Genomic DNA, 9,041 nt, shown 5'->3' with positions numbered 1-9,041 from the left:
GTCTACATGCCTACATGTATTGAGATGATGCCATGTGATTGGCTGATTAAGTATTTGCATTAACGAGCAGTTGAAAAGGTGTACCTAATAAAGTGGCTATTGAGTATATAGCAATTATTCTTACTGACTTACAAAATCGTTATATTTTACTAGCTGACATTGTTCATATTGTGCCACAACTGCATAACCCAGAAAATGGATTTTTCACCATTTCAAATCGAATAAGTCATGCCAAAGACTAAATATCAAGCAGGGGTTCAAGTTCACTGCGAAATGCCACCAAGCTGGAAAATGAATCTGTCTTTAGGAAGGACTCTGTAAATCATGCTCTTTATACCTCCGGCCTATGAGTAGATGGTCACACTGGGAATTGTGAATGGGAATAACAGAAATGTTTCACTTTATGAATCAACAGCAGACCTCTTGTTTTAATAAGAGATAGCATAAAAAGAGCTGACAGGGCTTAAATGTACAGTGTACTGACATGTTTTTTTTTAAAGTGTGGTGATACTAAATTATAATTATAAATCATGTTGTGGGAGATCTGTCATAAATGTGAGTATACAATACACATGAATACTTAGACATGGATTATTATATAAATTATATACAGTGATGGAGGACCAACATCTAATGCATGTCACTAATTACTATGTTCAGGCTTCAGTAAAAGACTTGCATTGGTTCCTCTGTAAACACATTTTCAGTTTTGTCATAACTTCAGGTACTGTTTCCAAGAAGAATAATATGACCTAGTTAAAGGCACCATTTCTGGAACTGTTGCATGGTTTCATAACCATTCTTGCCAAGATCTTTATTGGTTACATGTTTGTTTCAAACATAATAGTTCCCAAAACGGCCAGAATGTCAAATTTACTGACTATTTACTTAGAAGAAATAAACAAAAAAAGAGGCCAGCAGTCTTCAGGAAAACCTGAAAGGAGAACAAGAAAATAAAGCACTAATATGAAATGTTAGCATTGGTAGTAGTCCTTAAATACTTTTAGTAAAAGTTGCATATTTAAGAAGTCCCTTTCAGGAAAAAAGGTACATTTAGTAATGTAATTAATGAACTGAATTTCAATTAATTTTTTGATAAGAAGAATGTATGTTTGCATCTACCTGCACTCTATTTTTTAATCCTGGATGGATCTCAAAGACTCCCACAACTTAATTGTACAGTTCAATCAATGTAGCAACATATCTACTTAATTACTGACGTTTTATTTTGACTGTATAGAGGAAAACTGGCCCTCTGGTGTTGAATGGTTTCTCCCAAAGTTTGTTTTTCTCCATTATCCAATATTACAGTTTTTTCCAAATTGCTTACACACTAAAAGTTGAACTTGAGGCCCACTCAGTGAAACTATTTACCCATGCACCTAATCTTCAGACCAAGTCTGCAATACTGCAAGCACATTTTACGCTTTACACTCAGTTTGCAATTGAAAAACTCTAAACACAATTCTCTACATTAGACACATCAAAACTAACAGCTCTTGTGTTTTATTTAGAAAACACTGCCATTCAAAACGGCACACTCATTTACTGATTACCTACACCTAATGATCATGTTTAAAAACACTAATAGCTAATTTGGTAACACTTTAGAATAATGGTCCGTCATTAATAAGTAACTATGCAGGAATTAATGCAGGACTAATTAGTACTACATTAACACTTCAGCTACTACTATTAACTAATATAGAAACAAGCTTAACTTATCAGTAAGTAATATCAAATTTAGGAGATAGTTCCTTATTGTTACGGAATGAGACTCGGGCGACAGAGATAAATGCAAACAGGAAGTTTATTGACAATAACAGGGCTGGTGAATGGGGAGCAGGTGAGTGGGAATTGCAATGCTGGATTGGAGAGTGGTGTGCTGGCAGTGAAAGGAATGTGTCTTCTTGCAGGGATGGTGGTGGATCGATGTAGACGTGGAGAGATGAGATGCAGGATCGCTGGAGACTGGGAGAACGCTGGAGACAGAGAGAACACTGGAGACAGGGAGAATGCTGGAGAAGTCAGGGAGCTCGTGGAAGGCAAGGTGAGTAGTCCTCTTTCCAACCAACGAGACCGGACAGTGAACTGTGGTGAAGTGAGTGCTTAAGTGGTTGGAGTGATTATTGTGATGATGAGGTGCAGGTGTGTGTGATCAGGAATGACGTGCAGGTGGGAACAGAGGACAGTGATGGAAAATGGAGTGCAGGAACCTGACAGACTTGTAACAGTACTCCCCCCTCCCGGTAGGCGCGACCTCGCGCCGTTGATGATCCAACCAGGGAGGTGGGGCGGGTGCCCTGACTAGCAGGTGACCAGGGCGGAGCCGGTAGCTCAGGTGGCCATGGCAGAGCAGGCCCTTCAGACTCTGGAGGAAGACGGAGACTGGAGTTACTTCAGGATTTGGGATGAGGACGGAGACTTGAGTTTCAGGCATGGCGGCGGCCATCTTGGGACGAGGCTCTGGAATGGCGGAGACCATCTTTGGACGAGGCTCTGGAATGGCGCCGACCATCTTGGGACGAAGCTCTGGAATGGCGGCGGCCATCTTAGGACGAGGCTCTGGAAGGGTGGTCTCGGTGGGACGAGACTCTGGAAGGGTCAAGTCACCCTCATTTATATAGCGCTTTTAACAATATGGACTGTTTCAAAGCAGCTTTACAGTGATAATAGGAAATTAAAGTAACAGAGATTGTTTTGGCTTTACAGCAGCTCTAGAATAATGTTATTATCCAGCTAAAGTTTAATATTAGCTGAGACGCCATTCTTCTTATGATGTAACAATTACATCAGGATTTATGGGGAGTGTTCCCGGTTCCGGCTGACCTAATCTATTCAGCCTAACATTGAATTATAGAAGTTTATAATGTGTTATGTGTATGCTAGGTCAAAGAGATGTGTTTTTAGTCTGATTTGAACTGACAGAGTGTGTCTGCTTCCCGGACAATGTTAGGAAGACTGTTCCAGAGCTTTGGTGCTAAATAGGAAAAGGATCTACCACCAGCAATCGATTTTGATATTCTAGGCATTATCAACTGGCCGGAATTTTGAGATCGCAATAGACGTGAAGGACTATAATGCGTTAAGAGCTCGCTCAAGTACTGCGGAGCTAAACCATTCAATGCTTTGTAGGTAGTCAGCAATATTTTTAAATTTATATGATGTTTAATAGGAAGCCAATGCAGTGTTGATAGAACCGGGATAATATGAATACTTCCTGGTTCTAGTAAGAACTCTAGCTGCTGCATTTTGGACCAGCTGTAGTTTATTTATTAAGCGTGCAGGGCAACCACCCATAAGAGCATTACAATAATCTAGCCTTGATGTCATGAACACATGAACTAATTGTTCCGCATATGTCATTGAGAGCATATGACGTAATTTAGATATATTTTCAAGATGGAAGAATGCGGTTTTACAGATACAAGAAACGTGACTTTTAAATGAAAGAAAGATTGGTATCAAAGAGCACACCCAGGTTCCTAACCGATGACGAAGGTTTGACAGAGCAGACATCAAGTGTTAGACAGTATTCGAGGTTATTACGTGAGGACCTATTTTGTCCAATAATTAGAATATCTTTTTTTTTTTCAGAGTTAAGTAATAGGAAATTACTAGTCATCCAGTTTTTTATATCAGCTATGCATTCCGTTAATTTTGTGAATTGGTAAGTTTCGTCAGGGCGTGAAGAAATATAGAGCTGAGTATCATCAGCATAACAGTGAAAACTAAAGCCATGCTTCCTAAAGATTTCTCCCAAGGGTAGCATGTACAGAGTGAACAGCAATGGTCCTAGTACTGAGCTTTGTGGTACACCATACTGAACTTGTGATCGATAAGACATCTCCTCATTTACTGCTACAAACTGATAACGGTCACATAAGTATGATTTAAACCATGCTAATGCAATTCCACTAATGCCAACATAATTTTCGAGTCTATTTAAAAGAATGTTGTGGTTGATGGTATCAAATGCAGCACTAAGATAGAGTAACACTAATAGAGAGATACAACCACGATCGGATGATAAGAGCAAATAATTTGTGACTCTAATTAAAGCGGTATCAGTACTATGGTACAGTCTAAATCCTGACTGAAAATCCTTGCAGATATCATTTCTTTCTAAAAAGGAACACAGTTGTGAAGATACTGCCTTTTCTAGTATATTTGACAGAAAAGGTAGATTCGAGATCGGCCTGTAATTGACTAATTCTGTAGGATCAAGTTGTGTTTTTTTTTAACAAGCAGTTTAATCATAGCCGGTGTAACCCAGACTCAAAATAGTACATTTGCAGTCTATGCCAAAGTTAATTTTTTCCAAAAAGCTCAAAATTTAAATTGGTATAATTACATATTTAACTAAATATGTATGTGAGTGAACAGCAAATAAAACAAAACCTTGTGACAATGTAATAGTTTATTCTAATATGTAAATCATATATTTTATTATTCATATAAGTAATATGTAAATTATTGCAGCAAATTGCAACTAATAATAAGCACTGGAAATAGCACTGCAGATGTTAGCCATCCAATCAGGAAAACCAGGCAGCAGCACTAACTCCGCCCCGGTGAGCAGCGCTAACTCCGCCCCCTGTGAGCAACGCAGATCGGAAAAACAGAGATAGAATACAGAAAGGAGAAAGAGTGATTTAGAGAATTAATTGTGAAATACCTGAAAGAAAACCTAGAATTTCATTGAGAATAAGTTTTATGTTACAAGTAAACTGATTTGAGAAGTTTCGATTAGATACTTACCATGCATAGAGTTCCTGTTGATCTGTAGATGTTTAAGGCCATGCTAACACTAACAAAACTAATCGTGGTTCATCTGGTGAAACCTGGAAAGATAGACAAAGGAACAAGAAAGTTCATTTACAGAGGAATCAGTGAATTGAATGTTTATTTTGATAAATGTGGTTAACTGTGTCTATGTACAGTATGTGAGACTAAACAGAAAAAGCTATATGTTTCATTATGTGTAAAGTGTTATTACAATGTTAAATTGTCTAAGGACATCACAATGTTGTGTGCAGGCCAGTTTTTTTGCATGTATTTGTTTCGTACTGAGGACTGCGTTCTTTGGTGTGGATGCATCAAGTCGCATGACGAGTGAAGGAAATAGATGGCGAGCCACCCGTAAACCAACCGAACTTGGATCTACGTTTCTCATTTTCCATTGGATTTGCGTCATTCCTGCAGTTTGTTCATCTGCAGGAGTTGTTCTCTGTTGAACTTAAGGATTGAGGTATTTTCTTTCCCTTTTGGAACGGGCATTTTCTACAAACTAAGGGGAAGCAAAAATTCAATTTTGTTGTTGTTTGGACTGAAATCTTTGAACTGAAAATAATTATTTGATCTGATAAGAGATATACATCTCCTGCATATTTTCTTTCATTATAAATTTTGGTTGTAAAAAAGGTAATTTCTCAAGATACACTGAAATTAGGAAACCAAAGAGATATATCCAAAATAGTAAATAACTAATAAAACCTGTTAATTGGTAGCCTGGATGCCAGCCCGAACCCCGCCCACAACATTTTTTGGTCGGGAAGTTCGGTCTGGACTCGATCCATTGAGGAGTAATTATGATCCGTTCAGAATTAGTCGGGCCAATCAAATTGCCAGGGCGGGCTTTCTACGATGATGGACAGATGATCTGCAGTTACGTAATCATCACGTTATCAAAGAGCGCTTGGGTTGAACTGGTTTCCCTCAAAGGTGACTGCAGCTGGAGAATTGAGATGTATAGATTCCGCTATTGCGTCTGTTGTAAAAGAAATCGACAGCGCATTCATTTTAAAAGACAAACAGAGAACTGCAATCAAGGCATTTGTCGATCGGAAAGATGTGTTTGCCGTCCTTCCTACGAGATTCGGCAAAAGTTTATTTTATCAGCTGGCTCCGATGGTCACTAAGAAGATGGGACGCAATGAAAACCCTGTGGTAGTTGTGGTTTCTCCTTTGGTCGCACTCATTGAGGACCAAGTAAAAGAAGCAACACTCATTATTTTACTATTTCTTCCAGCGTGCGTGCATGAGTTCTGTTGAAAGTTGACAACTTTGCGTAACTCATAAAAAAAAACACTTACTGCGTTGCTCTGATTGGTTTATCCAATTGAGTGCAGAGTTTTTTTTCCCCCTGGTTCGGTTAAGACACGCCTCATAATCAAAGCCCTATGGAGCAGTATCAGACTCACATTCTGACTAGAATATGAGTATGACGAAGTCAGGCTAGTTAATTGGGTCAAAAGCCAATAAAGCAAATTCTAAATTATAAGGAAACTCAGAACCAGAAACCAACTAGCTAAAAGGGAAAAAGAAAGGAATTAAAACTTTGACACTTGTCTTTTGTTGACATTGTTTGTATTTAATTTAGGTAATTGCTTTAATTTGTAACTAAATTTAAGACACAATTGAATTGTGTACAATTTATTTTCTTTAAAGAGCAACGTGCAGGTTGGACACCCCTATATAGCATAGTGTATGTTGATGATAAACAACTAGATTTTCAGAACTGGAGTAATATATAAGTATGCCATTAACGATATTTTGAGATACATTTTGATCAAATAACTTCCACGTCTTTAAAGCACTAACTGGAAGTGACGATGGGCGAGGGAGTCTGGTCAAGTTCAAGCTCAGGTTACAATGGATGTGAATGAAGAAACTAGAGCTGGGTTTCGATTCAAATTTCAAGAATCGATTCGATTCCGATTCTCAAGATCTTGAATCGATTATCATTATTCGATCCGATCCGATCTGATCCGATTTTCGAGTGTTTTTGTTTTTTTCCAGCTGTTACCTGAATTACAGGACTGTAGTTATGCAACATATTGATACTATTAGGCTATTATAGACATTTAACTGCTTGTTTTGAACTTCATGCATGTGTATTGAATGTTAAACAAGTTCATAATGATAACAAACAAGACTGTTTATCGTGGCGATGTGTAGCCAACAGAGGCTTCGCATAGACAGTGAATGAGAGAGATCGGCAGAGCGCGTGCGGATTACCTGCGTCTGTCTTTGAAGTCATATGTATTCGTGAAAAAGGTTGCCGTGTCAAAGGAAAGCAAAATATTTGTCGTATCATCCTTTTAACGTTCACGTCACGGGTATTTACCATAAATGCGCGTCAGCAGCAGCGCTGGTCAGCATTCCACAGCGCGAGGAAGCCGCGGGGAAATAAAATCAGCGAGTCACGCATTGAATCAATGCCATATTGGTCTCTAATAAGTGAAGCATCAGCTTCAGCGTTACCCATGCGACGCATTGCTGCTCAGCTGAGCCTTGAAAAGTGGAACTCAAAGTTAAAAATAATTAACACCTTGTTTTATTACATCTCTTTTAATGAATCAGCTTTTTTGAACGTGTTCGTTGAATGAACGGTTTAATGACTCACTTAAAGCCCGTTGTTGTAACAGTGTGCGCGCTGAGTGAAAGCCTTTCAATGTGCATACAGGGATCTCCCAGTCGCGGCAAGTTAAAGTTCACGGGGAAAATGTAAGCCTATTATTAAATCGATCCTCTGAGTTACGGATCGATCTTTAGAAATTAATATGAAAATCGATTCAGAATTGGTGAATCGATTTTTTCAACACAGCCCTAGAAGAAACCGAGTTCTCCGATCATGCCTATGATGGCCCACAGGCCTTTAATTATAAACCTCCTAGGCGAGATAGAGGCCAGGGGGAGATCAGGGGGAGATCAGGGGGAGGAACAATGAGCAGAGGAGAGAAGTAGAGTTGTGGTGTCAAGAAAACCAGTGGCGAATAGGGCAAGTGACTTGGTGAGTTAATGTAAGTTAGCACCGTGGCTAACGCTAGTTCATCTACTGTAGGGCTAGTACCTTGGTGTTATGCAATAAATCTGCTTTAGCACACATACGTTCGACCTTGTTCTTGATTAAACATCAATTTAGATTGTCTTTATTTAAGCCAGCAACGTTTTGTCTTCTCATATTCTACAACCTAAGATTTAAACGCTGACAGTGATTATGCAGTCCATCCAAGCTAGTTAGCACTATCTACATTGACCTAACGTTAGCTACATTGACTAATGACCATGCCATAACAACATAAATAAATAATGACAATACCTAAGCTACAATAATAACAGTCTAACAATCATATCTGTATAAAAGTCCAGTACGCGGTTTTGCCTGCAAGAGGGAGGGAGAGAGGGGCAGATTAGGAAAAGAGGGAAGGGTCTCTCTGATGGCTTTTTGTTGGTTAGGTGCTTGTGCGGACATTGTGAGTCTATGACGTCGGCGGTGGATAGCATGTGTTGTCGAGAGGTGGATGCCTATTGGGCCGTAGTTGAGGGTTTAGTTCCGGCCACGGATATTACCTGCCTGACACTCCATCCCGGCTTTGATGCGTGTTGCCTCAACCCGTTTTCGCTGCAGGTAGCATACCTCAACTTCAGGCAGGAGCATGGCCCTCTCCAAGTCAACAGACCAGAGTATGTTTAGACGAAGTTATAACACCACTATTATATTATTATACACCTAATCTATTGTAGTTGTCAGTTTTCTACACAAATAACAAACTTTGTGTCAAAAGAATGTGCATTATTGATGCTGAGGGTTTAGCAGATTTTCAAACTCAGTTGTGCATACATACTTGAGGCTCTATAATTAACGTTACCATTATGGAATAGAATAACAGAAAATCTTACATCAAATACTTTTATCACTTGATTGTAGTGACTATAACAGGATTGTTAATATCACGATTGCCCCCTTCATTGCTCTAGGCAATTCCGATACACAGCCTTCAGTCCGATGGGCATATGGGTTTCATATGACAGTTGCTGACTGCTAAAATGAGCTTCTCCTTCAACTTGCCTCGCATTGAAGAATGGTGGGTCACGTGTGGTCCACTGACTTCACTCCTATTGGTTGTTACTCCCGAAAGTCGCTCTTCATTTGCATAAAGTTGAACAGATGTCAACTTTGTCGCTGTTGCTCGAGTCAGCTCTTCATTTAAATTAATGGGATCGTGTCGCTTTGTCGCTGCTAGTGTGAATGTAGC

This window comes from Rhinichthys klamathensis, unplaced genomic scaffold (genome assembly GCF_029890125.1).
Source record: "Rhinichthys klamathensis goyatoka isolate OS25496 unplaced genomic scaffold, OSU_Roscu_1.1 h1tg000079l_1, whole genome shotgun sequence".
NCBI lineage: Eukaryota > Metazoa > Chordata > Actinopteri > Cypriniformes > Leuciscidae > Rhinichthys > Rhinichthys klamathensis.
This window is presented reverse-complemented; position numbering follows the sequence as displayed.